This window comes from Triticum aestivum, chromosome 7B, assembly GCF_018294505.1.
Source record: "Triticum aestivum cultivar Chinese Spring chromosome 7B, IWGSC CS RefSeq v2.1, whole genome shotgun sequence".
Taxonomy (NCBI): domain Eukaryota; kingdom Viridiplantae; phylum Streptophyta; class Magnoliopsida; order Poales; family Poaceae; genus Triticum; species Triticum aestivum.
Window position 1 is genome coordinate 671,558,121 of NC_057813.1, and position 16,308 is coordinate 671,574,428.

General features: G+C 50.9%; 1 pseudogene; it reads right to left on the reverse strand.

Moving 5' to 3' along the window:
- Positions 1–8,677: 8,677 nt before the first annotated feature.
- LOC123161635 (uncharacterized) lies at positions 8,678–9,277 on the reverse strand (annotated as a pseudogene).
- Between the last annotated feature and the right edge of the window lie 7,031 nt (positions 9,278–16,308).

Consider the following 16,308-nt stretch of genomic DNA (forward strand, 5'->3'; position numbering starts at 1 on the left):
CATAGTGCTTGGCGAAGCTCTGCCGGAGAACCACGAGCTCCACCACCACCACGCCGTCATGTTGCCGGAGTGCTCCCTCAACTTCTCCTCCCTTGTTGGATCAAGAAGGAGGATACGTCCCCGGGTTGTACGTGTGTTGAACATGGAGGCGCCGTCCGTTCGGCGCTTGGATCGGATCTTCCGCGATTTGAATCGCTGCGAGTAGGACTCCATCAACCGCGTTCTTGTAAGGCTTCTACTTAGTGATCTTCAAGGGTATGAAGATGCACTCCCTCTCTCTCATTGCTAGCATCTCCTAGACTGATCTTGATGACACATAGGACTTTTTTTGAATTATTACTACGTTCCCCAACACGATGGATGCGGACGGGCCGGTCTCATGGTCGTAGCGGTGGGAATGGGCTCGTAGCTGCCATAGCAAACGTCGAGTAGCCGGCAGCATTCGCATCCGTGACCACCAGTGCCGCCCATGCCCCCGATGCCGCCATGTCACCGCTGCATGCAGCCTCTTTTGAGGGTCCGCTACTCCGCGGCAAAGTTTTGGTTCGTTTTAGATTGTTGAATATGGCTGAAGTAAGTCAACAAAGACATTAAAACGTGTCTATATACATCCCACCGAGGAAAAGGTAGAACATCTTATATTTTTGAACCAAAGGAATATATGGTTTTGTTTGCACATAACTTTGTTTAATGATACTGTCGTGAAAAATACAGAATTACTGTCAAAAGATTTGCAAAAGAAACTTTCGAAAAGAAAATATTTATATGATTCGATCCTACAAATCAAATTTTCCATGAAGGATTTTTCTATAGTATTTATGTCCTTCAAAATTCCTGTGTAAATGCTTTGGATCAAAGAGGCCAAACGGTTCAACGACTCTTGTCTCACACACCGTCTCATTGTTGCATGGCACATGTTGTGGCAACGACTGGGCTTGCCTCCAAACGGGTTCTGGCTTGATTTTTCCCGGCGGTTCACTCGAGTCAATTAGCAACATGGCGACACTTTTACATGGAATGACTCTCGGCAGTTTCATGAAATGTGACGTCATGATGGCTCCGATTATGCTGTAGAGATGCCGCATTCCCCATACTTGCACATTGACACCTTTGGTATGTGTTTGTTATCTTGGACGGGATTGTTCGTTGGCTGTGACCTAAAGGCCAACGATGGGGTTGCTCGATTGAGGTTGGTTGGCGTTAGGTGGCTACACATTTGTGGACACGAGTAGGCTTTATTTCGGGAATCTTCGGTATAGTCGCCTACAAAATGATAGATGGAGGAGTGTGACGGAGCAGCGAGGTAAAGCTATGCCTCCCATCCGATGAGTACATAGATACCATTGTTATACCCACACCCCCGTGTCGCTACACATGTTCAAGTTCTAGAAAACCGAGGACCTGTCACTAGAACATTGGAGCATGATCAATCATGGAGATTGAGACGAGCCCGCAGGGAACGGCAATGGAGCTTCAAGCACAAATTTTAGGACTTTGATGCCACCATGATGACACATGAAAGATGGACGAAATATATAAGATAATGCTTCGCATTTTCGTCCATAGGCTCTACATGTGTTGTGTCACCTTACTTTTGGCTAGACCCATGTAATTTTGACTTACATGGCCATAGGTAGTTTTTAGAGTTTGCATTAGTGGATGGAACTTGCTTAGAATGGATTTGGCACCCCTTCCGGGGCTCAAAAAGGTGGTCAAAAATGAAAAAAGGCGGTCGAAAATGAGACGATCAAAATCGTCATCATCTAGCTCAAGTGGATTATGTGCAAGACAAAAGGTTTGTCCTTGATAGGTTTTCTTTTTTACTAGTCTCAAGGTGTTAATTGGGAGACCGGGTTATAGGATCGATAGCCGTACTATCAAGTGGTGGTGGTGGTGGTGGGGGGGGGATATACTAACCCATGATCGTATCGTTCGTAGAGAGCTCAAACCATTGCATCCTTACCTCCTTGTCATCATCTTTCCTGGTTATTTTTTGGCTTATCTCTGTGTGAGGTTTGGAGCTTGTGGTCTTCTTCATGACAAGCTCAAGTTCATCAAAAATGGATTTCATATGCATCTTCTATTATGATTTCGATGTCAGATTTTGCTAGTTCATCTCTTATGGTGTTTTCACACTTCTACATTGTTGGTACATTATTCTTGCTTGTATTAAAGTTTTCCAATTGTATTTTGACAGCTCTCATTATTAGCTTTCTATCAAGCTTGAGTTTGTCAAAATCAGAGTTCGTTTGCAGAAGTTCTGGCTGTTCTTGGATAACTAGAGGTAGTATCACTAGTGCATAACTAGACGTAGTACCACTAGTGCAAAGCTAGAGGTAGTATCGCTTACTTAAGCTGTAGTACCGCTTGTACGATACTTCCGCTTAGTGTCGCGCGTACTACCATGATGATTTCTATTTCCCACCAATATTTAGAGGTAGTACCACACCCTTAAGCGGTACTACCGCTTGAGCATTTCCATAACATAATGGTTAGATCCGTGGGGTCCTAAAAAAGGGAGTCTTCTTCCCGATTGAACCCGACGTTCTTGAGCAAGTTTTCCCCCCACAATTTTCGGCCTCTTGGCACTTGCTTTCTCTCTATTCCTCCCATGATTCTTGCATCTTTTTGAGGAAAAATAGAGAGTGGAGATCTTGACCTACATTCTCCACCAATCAATCTCTCCCCTGAGTGAGGGGAACCTTATGGATCTTGATCTTGGAGTTCTTTTGTGTTCTCCTTGTTCTTCCTCTCATATTCCTCCATAGCTTCCTTTTTGTGGGATTTGAGAGTGGGGGACTTGAGCACTTCTTGTGGTCTTGCTCTTGCATTAGTTGCATCGGTTTGAGTTGTCCATGGTGATACGTGGACGTGAAAGCTAGAAGCTTATTACTCTTGGGTTTTGGACACCCTAGAGCTTGTGCCTCTTGGGTGCTTGGGCGCCCTAGATGGTTGGTGATGTCGTGGAGCTCAATCATTGTGGTGTAAAGCTCCGGGCAAGCTTTGGGGTCTCCAATTAAGTTGTGGAAATTGCTCTGAGCAATTTCTACAGGTTCGGTGACCGCCCCAAAGGGTAATCATTTGTACGGGTTTGGTGGCCGCACTCAAGGGTTCCTTAGTGGAATCACAGCATCGTGCATTATGCAAGGGCGCGAGGAGAATATGGTTGCCCTAATGGCATTTTGGGGAGCATTGTGCCACCACACCGCTCTAATGGAGATTAGCATCCGTCAGGGTTTGAACTTCGGGATACATCGTTGTCTTCGCGTGCCTCGGTTATCTCTTACCTGAGCCGTTTACTTATGCACCTTACTTTGTGATAGCCATAGTGATTCTTGTTATATATCTTGCAATCACATAGTTGTTTATCTTGTTTACCATAAGTTGTTAGTGCACATAGTTAAGCCTGGTATATTTAGGTTTTGTGCTTGACTAATTAAACACTAGTTTTATTCGGCATTTGTTCAAGTCTAATTTGTAATTGTTTTAAAGCGCCTATTCACCCCCCCCCCCCCCTCTAGGCGACATCCACGTCCTTTCATATGACACACTAGTACCTATCACAGTCTATCACCAAGGTCACTAATGGTGTATGCACAATTATTTCTGTGAGGCTTTGGCATGGCGATACACTCATTTCCTTCTACCTACGTAATTGATGGACAAATTTTAGATAAAGAGTGTGGTTGGATGGTTAGGAGGGCTGTGGTACCCTAGCCCACAAGGGATTAAACCTCAGGTTTGATGCTTTGGTATCTCATAAAGACGAAATATTCTTTCAGTGGTAGGCAATGTTTCCATCGATTGCGAGACGTGTGGTGACTTCGTCAATCTTAGGGTCCGCCGGCTCAGTCTTTTGATGGAGCTCATAGGGGTTGTGTGTGCATGAGTGCATTTATAGGGAGAGTATATGTATGCGTTATTGAGCGTTTGCATCACTATTCACTACTATGTTTCTAAAAAATGACGGACTAAAATCTTAAGGTTAGGACCGACCAGAAGAGCTTTTTGGTAAACAAAGATCGACTAGAAGTGGCTGTGCTAGAAGGGAGCTTCGTATTGTACGATCCTGCATGTATGTATGCTCAAGTTAATTAGAAATCATCCGCAAAAAAAAAGTTAATTAGAAACAACCCCGCAAAAGAAAAGTTAATTAGAAACTGGAGCACCACAGCGAGCTTTGTAGGCTTGTAGCTGACAAGGCAAGAGCGGACATTAGGCTTTTTCACCAGGCCAAGAGGACGTAATATCTTGGCTGCATATATGTGTAATGGGAGGTCCAGCAGTTAACTCTGGTCTCTTACCAGTTACAATTGTTGTAACAGACAGTGTATCTCTCTTTACTCTCATTAATGCAAAGCAGGGGTACTGCTAGTTCGTAAAAAAAAAGGTTAATTAGAAACAGTGGGTTTAGTTTTATTAGTCAAACTGGCGGAGATGTCAAATTCTTTGTAAACGTCTCTTTTCGCCTTATAGTAATGAAGATGTTACCCCAACAAAGATAAACTTGATTCCCGGAAAAGCTCTATTTCTATATGTCAGGATATGCTCATAAAGTTTACTCCTATATATCTAGAAAGCTGCTCGGAAAGTGGATTTTGTGATGCACCATCTCGACGGAAATCCACTAATCTGCAGTCCACTCACAATGACAGCTCACTGAGAATTGCAGAAACAATTCTGACATTGAACTAGCGAGGAAAATAAAATGAGATAAAATGAGACCAAGGCACCGCGAGCACCACGCGTTTAAGCCGGGACTTGAACTTGACTGGCAGCAACCTCAACTGCCCAGCCAACGGGTCGACGCCCCGTCCTCAGCCGGGAAAATAAAACGGAATAGAAATACCTAGAGGATCGATCAAGTCGCTACCAGTCAACCACCAAAGCTACTTTAGAGACCTCAGACTCAGAAAGATCATTTTCAAAAAGAAAAAAATAATACCCTCTTACCTAGCTTGATCTGCAATTGAGCTGTGTGATTAGGTCCTACTAAACCAGTCACGTCAAGCGACAACGTGATCCCTCCGTACCAAAGGTAATCCTACATTTTCTCTATATAATAGATCGACCCCAGTCACGACCAACCCATGGCCATATGACAATGACTTCACTCACTACGAGCTGGTGCATGTAAAGAGATGTGAAATGGGCACCAAAGAGTAGGCTGAAGTAGCAACGGAGTATACGTGCGCGAGATTGACAGCGACAGTGTACGCTTGGTATCTTCTAAGTACTGTATGTCGGATACTAAGTTCGTCGGTATGTAGGTTTCCATGATCCATCTGCAGATGATCGTCCAAGTTACTTGCGCCACAACGGTCATCGTCGTTGCCTCTCTTGCCCTGCCTGCCTTGCGCTGCACATGCTCCGCGGCACCTAGTCGTAGTGCGGTCACTGCCACCGGGAACGTCGTACGTCGCTGCTGGCTCACTGGCGTCCAAACTCGGACGTGGCTCACTGTGCATGCATGGCACATGGGAATGGCGTAAGTGCAGCGAGGACACAGAAAGAAAAGGCAAAGCGCACAACGACTGCGGCGCCGTATGCGTCCGGCTGGCACGTACGTGAACTGTTCATCTTCCTTCACGATCACGTACGTGGCCTCGTCAGCGCAGGTTAGGTTGGTGGATCCGAGCCGCGGCACGTCACGTTCACATGGCGACCAACGCACGGAGCCCAGCGCACGGCGGGGCGCGGCTCTACAAGCAATCCGGCTGTCGGTAGATCGGATGCTTGACATGGAGAGTGGACGTGTGTCATATCTGGGAGCAACTAATTAGCGAGCGCTCCTTCGGAAGCCTCGCAACGATCAACGTCACTTGGCGCGCTCACAGCCATTCGCCACGTGTCGCGTTCTAGACGCTCCCTCCGGATTCTGTTCTTTTTTATTTTTACGCACGTGTTTTCGGCTTTTTAAAAAGTTTTTTTCCGGGTTTTTTCGACGTTTTGGTTTTTTACCGGTCTTCCCTAGCTTTTCGATCAAAAAAAATTTCGGATTTTTTTTGGCAAAAAATGCATTTTTTTTGTGAGAGTCACGATTTTGTTTTCGCGAGAGGCACGGTTGTGCTTTCGCGAGAGACACGGCCGTGCCTCTTGGAAACGAAAAAAACGTGTTTTCTGTTTTTTTTTCACGAGAGCCACGGTTTTGCTTCCGCGAGAGGCACGGTTGTGCTTTCGCGAGAGGCACGGACATGCCTCTTTTGGAAAGGGAAAAAAATGTGTTTTCTGTTTTTTTCGCGAGAGGCATGGTTTTGCTTCCGCCAGAGGCACGGTTGTGCTTTCGCGAGAGGCACGGGCGTGCCTCTTTCGGAAAGGAAAAAAAAAACGCGTTTTCTGTTTTTTTTCCTTTCGCGAGAGGCACGGTTTTGCTTCCGCCAGAGGCACGGGCGTGCCTCTTTCGGAAAGGGAAAAAACGCGTTTTCTATTTTTTTTCTTTCGCGAGAGGCACGGTTTTGCTTCCACCAGAGGCACGGTTGTGCTTTCGCGAGAGGCACGGGCGTGCCTATTTCGGAAAAAGAAAAAAAAACGCGTTTTCTGTTTTGTTTTTCTTTCGTGAGAGGCATGGTTTTGTTTCCGCGAGAGGCACGGTTGTGATTTCGTGAGAGGCCCCGGCGTGCCTCTTTCGGAAAGGGAAGAAAACCCGTGTTCCCGGTTCGGTTTTTTCGTCGTTTTTTTTCGTTTGGTTTTTTTGTGAAAAAAAGTTCGTCAAAACCTATCAACATGGGATCTACTTTTGAAGATCTCGACGCGAGGAATCCAATGGCAAAAATAGTTCGAGATTTGGACACACGGTTTAAGAGATAAAACATTTTGAATAAACGGATCTACGAAAAAAGGGAAAACTCCCAGGTTGCGACAAGTGGCGCACATGCAGCACGCTACTTGTCGTAACCTGAGAAAGTTGAAGTGATCTCCGCAAAGAGTACTTCTTAATTAGTGATTTCGGTCATATCTGCCATGCCCGTACGTGTGGGCGGCCGCCGCGGGCCGCCTCTGCCCTGGCCGGTTCAGTCTGCACGTGAGTATTGAAAACCGAGATCCATTTTGTTGGATCGGGGATGACGGCGCCGTCGTTACTTCGTTGAAAGCATCGTCATGAGTTAGGCCTCGTGGAGTCGTGGTGCAAGCACTCGGTGTGTGGTAGCTTGGATTCCGGCAGTGGTGTGGTTAGCATGGTCGGTGGGTGTACTTCCATCTGCATCTAGCCCATTGGCCGACGCGGCGAGGGGGCTTCTCGTGGGATCGAAGCGGCATATGTTTGCATCTTTTGGACATATGTTCCTCTTCGGTGTGAATAAAGAGAGGAGTTAGAAAAGGTTTTAGCCGAGTGAGGCAGCAAGTCACCAAAACAACTCGTGTATTTGTACATGTTGTGAGAAACAATAAAGAGAGGAGCCGAGGGATTCAGCTCCAACAGAGAGAGGAGTACGTTCAGCTGAACTTCAGTGCTAGTCTTGTGTGTGAATGAGATATCAATAAGAGCATCTCCAACAGTCACGTCAAACTAACGCCGCGTCGTAAAATGGGTGTTTTAACGCGCGCGCAACCGGTATTGTTGATCCAGCGGGCGCGTAAAGACAGCGCGCGCGGCATATGTAGTTCAGCGCGCTGGCCGAAACGCAATCGCGCCCGCTTATTTGCTGCGCCCGCTCCCGCGCTCGCTCTTCCACTTCCACCCCCATCCAGCCGCGCCGCCGCCGCCGCCTGCGCCCCCCCGGCGACCGTTCAGGCGCTTCCCCGGCCTATCCCCGCGCCGCCGCGCTTCCCTCCCCCCTCCTAGTCCCGCCAGCCCTCGCACGCGTCCGTCGTCCGAGAAACAGCGCCAAAGAGCATGATGATCTTCAAAAGGATCTGATTGAAGAGTGGTGGGCATGGAATGGACGACAAAGAGCATGATTTCTGCGTTCTACATTGTATTGTTCATAAACTATTTGTTGTGTTTATTGCAGTATTTGTTGTACTGAACGATAAACTATTTGTTTGTGTTGTAATGATAACGAAATTGAACTATTTATTGTTGATTTATTTTGTTTAATTTGATCATTTTTTGTTTCTATTTGAAATGTATATGTGGTTTGTGCGTGGCGCACGCTGTATTTTTGCGCGCTGCATGTTAGCGCGGCTATTGGAGCCAGCGCTGGCGGCCGCGCTAAACCAGCCGAAGCGCGCGCGGCAAACTAATTTTTTGGGTGCGGCGCGGAGCGCGGCTGTTGGAGATGCTCTAAAGCCTAACTACTCTTTTCAGCACTCGCGGTCGAGACAATGTCGCGCGACATCATATGCCTTGAGGCACAGACTGCTCGACAACGTGCACCGGCATCTTCTTGGCCGGCGGCGGGCACGGTGACCAAGACGATGGGGACGTCACGCGGCACCGGGTAGAAAAGCCTCTGCTGCAGCGGCCGACGCTTCCTTGTCGGCGCTGGCGGGCACACCATGGCTGGCACCAGCGCGCTCTCGGCCGTCACCGGCATGCATGGCGAAGCTACCCTCGTCGCCGGCAGCGGCGCCATAGTTGCTGCTGTCACCCGGCCTGATTTTTCCACACGTGACCGGCGGCGTAGCGAGGCTGATCACATCGGCGCCAAGGTCTTGCTGCAGTGGCGCCATGGGCAGCATGTCCATGGAGTCGCATGCCATGGTTGTGGCGCAGCCGATGTCGGGGGTAGCATAGTCATGTGCCTAGAGGCACAGATGATTCCACCACGCGCGCCCGCATCTTCTTTGCGGGCGGCGGGCACTGCGGCACGGCCACGAACACGGTGCTCAAGTCGCGCGGCACCGGTTAGAAGAGCCGCTGCTGTAGCGGCGCACGCTTCCTCGTCGGCACCGGTGCTGACTTCCGAGGCGCCGGTGGGCACACCGTCGCGGGCAGCAGTGCGCTGTTGGCCATTGTGGGCGTAGTGAAGCTACCCTCGTCACCGGCAGTGGCCCCCGCTCCGCAGCCGTCTAGCGGCCCAATTTCTCCACCCGCCACAAGTGGCGTGGCGAAGCCGACGTCCACGCCGTCGTCTTGCTGCAGTCGCGCAATTGCCAGCATGGCCATGCAGCCGCTCTCCCTCGGCTTGACGCTGCCGGTGTCGGCGGTTGCAACGCCGTCATCCGCTCCCCCTGCCATGGCCGATTGCGCGCCGCTCGCCGTCGGTGTGATGCAGCCGGTGTCGGCAGTGCCGTCGCCCTCCTCCTGTACTACCGTGGCTCGGGTACCGCTCACGGTCGTCTAGATCGGCCGGAGTCTCGCCAATTCAGAGATTTCTGCGATATCGAGGCCCATCGAAGCTGGTGCACGCGCGCAGATCCCACTGCCGCTCTAGATCTTCTGCCAAGAGAGCCAAGAAGTAGTTTATGCAAGAGAATTGTCTAAGCTAGCCAGCAACCAGTAGTGTGCCTGCTTGCTTGTGCTTGTGTCGTGTGGTCTTTTGTAGTTGTAACATAAAGGAGGAAGAGGCCGGCATCGTGGAGGTGATGATGGAGAGTGGCTAAATAAGTAAAGGAGAAGCAAGCGAGGAACAAAATTATATGCATGCAACAAGCAGCTGCCAAGCAAATGGTCGGGCGCATGTTTTAGGCCAACTCCACCGCACGACCCCAAACGGACGTCCGCTTTATTCGTATTTTTTCAGTTTGGGGTGGCAATGGGTGTGAAAACGGACAAGTGTGTCCCTCTTGCGTTTACGGCGCCCAACGCTGCAGACGACCCCAACTTGTCCATCCCCACTACGCTTGCCACACCCCCGCGCCCGGCCACGTGCCTGCCGCCCTAGAGCTTGCGCCGCCTCGCCGCTCGCCACCGCCTCGCCGGCAGCAACAACAGCCAACCGACCCATCCCGGCCACGGTGAGCGAGCTCGTACCCTCCGCCCCGCCCCGGCCGCGGCAAGCGCCCGTGCCTTCCGCCCCATGCCCTACTGCGGCGAGCGCCCGTGCCCGCGCGCCAGTGCCCTCCGCCCCACTCCGGCCGCGCCCGCGCCCTCCACCGCGCCCCGGCCGCCGCGCCGAGCCCCAGCCGCCCGCAGCTTCGCCCCGCCCCGCTTCGCTGCACCCGCCCGCACCCGGCCCGCCCCCGCCTCGCCCCGCACCCCCAAGCCGCACCCGCCCGCGCCCGCCTCGCCATCGGCCACCATGCCGCCTCGCCCCGGCCCGCTCGTGCCCACCACTCCCCGCCCCGCCTCGCCCCTCACCCTGCCCTGCTTCGCCGCGCCCGCCCGTGCCAGCCTCGCCTCGCCCCGCCCCACCTCGCCGCGCCTGCCTTGCCGCCGGCCTCATGCTCGCCTCGCCCTGCCCCGCCTCGCCGCCGGCCACGCCTCGCCCCGCCCTGCTCGCGCACGCCTCGTCGTCGGCCGCGCCTTGCCACGCTCGTCCACGACGGGATGTTGTCGGTGCTCGTCATGGGCGGAGAGAGAAAAGGAGAGAGAGAGAGAGGTAGGACTGACACATGGGGCCGGCGGACATGCAGCGGACGAGGACGCCACAGAGTCGTCTGTTTCGTGTCCGCTTTTACCTCAAAGCCAGCCCAAGATTGGTTCACGAATGGGGTCGAACGAACAGAAAAATAGATGGCGTCTGCGGTTGGGTAGCGTCTTTTGTCCGTTTTGCCCTAAACGGACACACCCGGACAAAATGGGGTCGTGCGCTGGAGTTGGCCATATAAATCATCACCCATGGCCATGAGAGCGAGGGGGGTGTCGGGGGGATGAACCCCGGGCAAGCAACGGAACCCGGATCCTTTAAAAAAAATAGGGCCAGCATCGCCCCTCAAGCCGACCCACGCTTGGCCGGGTCGCTCAACCCGGCCAAGCCCCTCGACCCGGCCGAACACTCCGACCCGACCGAGCTCCTCGACTCGGCCCCAACGACCAGCTCAAGGCAGACGAACCCGGCACACCAAGACTTCCCCAACAAGCCAGCTCCACCCTTGGTGTGTTCCTCAACCCAGCCACGAGACAGCTCCCGTCCCATCCAGACCATACGATGCGACGAGTCTCCGTCTACCGATGACCGAGGCAACAGTGCCCCGCCCATGCCTCTGCACTACAAAAAAAGACACATCCGTGACATTTTGGGCCGAATGAATTTTTTTCTGTCATACATATGACACTTCTATGACAATAATTGTGACAAAACCCGATATCATCATAGATGTTGTGGGCTCCTACTTCTATGACAAAAAATCATGATAGAAAATGGGGTTTCGTCTTGGGCGGGCCAGAGACGCAGCTGCATGACATTCTTTGGGCCGTCCATGATGAAAAAAACCGTGGTAGAAGCGAGGGGGAGGAAAATTTCGGGGAGTTCCCGGTTACGGTGGGAGGTCGGGGGCCGAGCGATGCGCGTTTCTCTCGTACACTTACGCGCGTGTGTTCGAGGCGCTGGCTTTAACTGAACCCGAGCAAGGCGTTGGGCTCTAACTGAACCCGAGCGATTGCACTGCAGGCTACGCGTTACTGAACCCGAGCGATCGATTCCTTTGCTACTACTGCTAACTGAAGCCGATCGATGCTGCCTCTCTGGATGAACAGTGAGTGTTGCGGGTGGGGGGGGGAGGGGTTGGATGAACAGTGAGCGGTGGGAGTGGATGAACAGGACCCGTGGTGTTGCCTCTGGATGAACAGGACCCCGTGGTGTGGAGGGCTGGATGAACAGGACGACCCCGTGGAGGGCTGGATGAACAGTACATGGTGGAGGGGAGGATGAACAATAGCCCGTGGAGGGGTGGTTGAACAGGAGCCCGTGGATAGGGGTGGTTGAACAGTAGCCGGTGGAGTAGCGCACGGTGGAGGCTGGATGAACAGGAGCCCGTGGATGAACAGTCGCAGGTGGAGGCTGGAGGAGGTCGACGGTGGATGAACAGTAGCCCGTGGAGGCTGGAGGAGGTCGACGGTGAAGATTAACAGTATCTCGTGGAGTCCCGTTTTGCGGTACGCCACACCCCTCCCGATGAACAGGACCCCCATTTCGACCGTAGCGCTCCAACACAAGTCTGTTTCGTTCGTTTTGCGGTACACCACACCCCTCCCGATCAACAGGACCCCCATTTCGACCTTAGGAGGTCCGTTTCCTCCGTTTTGCGGTACGCCACTCCCCTTCCGATCAACAGGACCCCCGTTTCGACCATAGGAGGTCCGTTTCCTCCGTTTTGCGGTACGCCAGACCCCTCCCGATGAACAGGATCCCGTTTCGAACGTGGCCGGTCGAACACAAGGCCGTTTCCTCTGTTCTGCGGTACGCCAGGCCTCGTTTCCATCGCCAGTTCCGTCCAAGCCCTCCCGATGAACATGACCATGCATTCCGTTCTGACCCAGCCGGTTGGCTCCCACGCGTTCCGTTGCCTCTCGATGAACACGACGCATTCCGTTGCCTCCCCATGAACACGACGCATTCCGTTGCCTCCCCATGAACATGACGACGATGATGTTTCTCCGTTCCGACCCAGCCATGTTCACGAGCCCTGGTCGTACGTATGCGTGAGTAGGAGTTCGAGACCCCGCCCGTATGTATGTATGTGGCCGTATTTTCTTTCTTGCATCCTAGCTGTTGTACGTACGTGTACATGCTACATGCGCGCCTCTACTACGAAACGTGCGCGCCTCTACTATGACACGTCCGCGCCTCTACATCGACCAGTATGCACGTACACGTTCGCGACCAAAATGAAAATGCTACGTATGCTTCGACCAGGTGGGTCCCGACTGTCAGGCACTTCCTTGCGTGCGAAGATGTAGCTGGTGGGTCCCAGCAGTCAAGGGGGCGAATCGTTTTTTTGCCCGGACACACTTCCTTGCGTGCAAAGATGTAGCTGGTCGGTCCCAGCAGTCAAGGGGGCGAATCACTTTTTTTGCCCGGACACACTTCCTTGCGTGCGAAGATGTAGCTGGTGGGTCCCAGCAGTCAGATGGGCGAATCATTTTTTTCGGATGCACTTCCTTGCGTCCGAAGATGTAGCTGGTGGGTCCCAGCAGTCAGGGGGGCGAATCGTTTATTTTGCCCAGACACACTTCCTTGCGTGGGAAGATGTAGCTGATGGGTCCCAGCAGTCAGGGGGAAACGTTTTTTCGCGAAATACAGTGGCCCGTCCGGTGGGTCCCAGCTGTCAGGTGGAGGAATCGTTATTTTCTGCGTAATAAGTTGGCACTTCCTTGCTGCGGCCGTGGACCCAGCTGTCAGCCTCTCCACGTACATTCCATGCCCGATGGAAGTCGTTCCTTGACCACGTTAACCAGGCCACGGAGCCGGGGAAGACGTGGGAGTGGAAGCCCGCGCGGAGAGGAGTACGAGGGTTCATTGGTTCGGCTGCAGTGTGAGGCTGCCATCGTCGCAGGGCCTGGCCAGCGGTCGGAATAGTAGGGGGCGGTGAGGCCTCCGCAGCAGCACAACTGGTCACTGGAGGCAGGAGCATGCGGCACGACCGGCGCTGCTTTGGGTGGCTGGAGCAAGAAGACCAGAGGTTGAAGAAGCACTACGGCCGTTGGATGGACATCATACGGTCACTGGAGCTAGAATCGTTCATATTGAAGAAGCAGCACGGCCGTTGGATTAACATCCAACGGTCACTGCTGCTAGAATTGTTTGTGGACTAAGTTGACAAAGCCAAAGTACACGTCAACCTAGTAGACCCACAAGTCAGCCTCCAAATCTGTCCCAAACAGCATACAGCCAGAAATTTCTAGCCAGATTAAAATTAATTTTAAATCTAAATATACCTTAATTTAAATTCAATGAAATTTTACCCGCACAAAGACAATGAAATATAAAATATCAAAATCCAATGGAAAACAGTATTTTGGAACTAATTGCCTGTTTGCTGTATTTTTTTCATTTTACAGCCCATTTATTATTACTTATAGCCCATTTCTTATTACTTATAGCCCATTTTCTGGGCAAAATGCATCCCTCCTCGTCTTGAAAGATTTCCGGCCCAGTAGGGCGTAGAAAAGCAAGTAGGCCTATGTTGGTTATTCTGCAAAAAACAAATTAGCTGGCTAGCCATTTTTCAGAATGAAAAAAAAAACAAATTGGGCTGGTCATGTGCTAAACATATGAAATAAAAGCCTGGGCCAGACGGGCCATGGGTCCCGCACAACCCATTTGATACCCTTCTCCGTCCCGAAAAAACAAAATTACTGCGCGCGCTGCTGGGTCCCTACTGTCATCCTCACAATGTACAGTCATCTCCTTATTCCTCTCGGTTGTTGACCATGTTGACAACACCGGAGGGCGGCGCCGTGGCGAGCGAACCAAGGCGGAGGACGATGGTGAGGCCTCGGACGGGAACGAACAGGAGCCGGGGAAGATCACAGCCAGCCGTGGGAGGCGGGAGTAGGCGGTCCCGCTGGCGCTGGTTTGGCTTTGGCGGCTCGAGGAAGAAGAGACTGAAGAAACGCGGCAGACGTTGAATGTCAATCCAACGGTCAAGGTTGGCACAATCGTTTGTTGACTAAGCGGACACAAAGTAGCATTTTTTTATATAGGAAGAAAACGGCGAGGAAAATGCGTTCGTCTGCCGTCCTCCTCACAGGGAACGTTCGCCACATAAGTGACTAGCACCCTTGGTTTTCAACCGAGAGGTCTTGGGTTCGAGTCCCAGGAACTCTCAATTTGGTCCTCCTTCCTTCCTCGCAAAAAAAGGAAAGAAAATCAAAGACTTGGGAAGGCGTACATAACAAGCTAGTGTACCAGTAAAGAGACGTTGCTGAGTTTTAGAAAAAAGAAAGTCGTGCTCCTTTAGCTGGTTCGAATCCAAACCTAGACTATGACTATATATAGTGCTATGCTACTCTGCAAGTAATGAAACTGACATATCCAACGTTCACTTCTCCTCTTCTCTACTTACTCTGCCTAGCATCAGAAGCTCTGGCCGCAGCAACCATGCTCTTCAACAGGCAACAACCAGATATGCACCAAGTCACTACCCGTACCATCGCTTGTTGGTCTCATCACACGCTCGCTGACACGCGCACCGCAGCCGATTGCTCATTGCAACCTGCTACGGTTGGTGTGGTGCCACTGCTGCAAATCACGAAGAGTCATCCGTCGCGTCTCAACCACAATCCTCAACCCTGGCCGAGTCTTCTACAAATGCCCGAATCATGGGGTAATAATATGTTTAAGTGTTGTTCTGCCGCTTGCAGTTGCTGATTTTTTTAATAGTTTGGTTGATGATCTTCCAATTTGATTCTTGCAGAAAAGGGAAGATTCGTGTGATTTGTATTTCTAGGAAGTTCCTGATGTGGGGGGAATGCAACTACGCTAATTATTTGGTTAGCCGAGGTATCCCAATACCAGCAGGTTGGGGTGTTGGACAAGTAACTGAAGGAACGGAAGAAGAGGAAGATGCAGAGCAGAAGTTTAAAGATGTAGTTCCTTTGATCATGGCCAAGCAACAACTGCTGAATGACCTTGACAGCAATGAGGAGATGAAAGAGCTTGTGAAGATAAGGGGCAAAATCCATGTGCTCTATAGGATGATTGTCTCTTTATTTGCAGTGTATGTAGCACTCGTGATGTATTCAGTGGCAACGACATGAGCACTTTACTGAAACTAGTAATGAATGAAACCTGTGTAGCAGGCTGGGCATAGTGTTGTGAACATCTAATGATTTCTATTAACAGAAATCATGGGGTATCCCCTTTTGCTCATAAATAAATAAATAGCAGAGGCCCTGTCGGGTCAGCTTTGTTCTCATTCGAAGACGTCGAGCAAATTGCAGTCCAACAGCAAACTATGTCATCAAATTCAAGTTTCACAGCCAAATATGAGTACAACTAAACAAAAATGTCATCATGTTTTAGTTGTCATACAATCACCAAACACAAATCAGCATACATAACAAGTGATGTTCTCACAGCAAAATACTAAACAACATGTTCATCAGGTTTCAATTGTCATAGCAAACACAATTTCACATAGTAGATAAAAAAACGTCTTCCGACAAGCAAATATGACAAAAGCAATGTAATCATCATCCGCAGAAGCAGCGTCAATATCTTTGCCATGTGTATCAGTCTGAATCATAATTCCCCACGGTTTCATATTCTTCTTCGTCCTCAACGTCCTCGAACGTTGGCTTCTTCTTGATTAACTCTTGTATGTCCACAACATGACAGGAAATCTTTTCGCCGGCGTCATTGACGTGATGGTTCTCAAAGATATTAGAAACATCTCTATTATCTTGTACATCAGGAGCAGTGTAAGCATCATCTTGTTGTGCAACTTCATTAAACGAATTCCTCTGCTCAAACCTTTGCAATACTCTCCAGTCATCGCTACGTGCAAATGCGTCTTCCAAGAAAAATATATGTGTTGCTT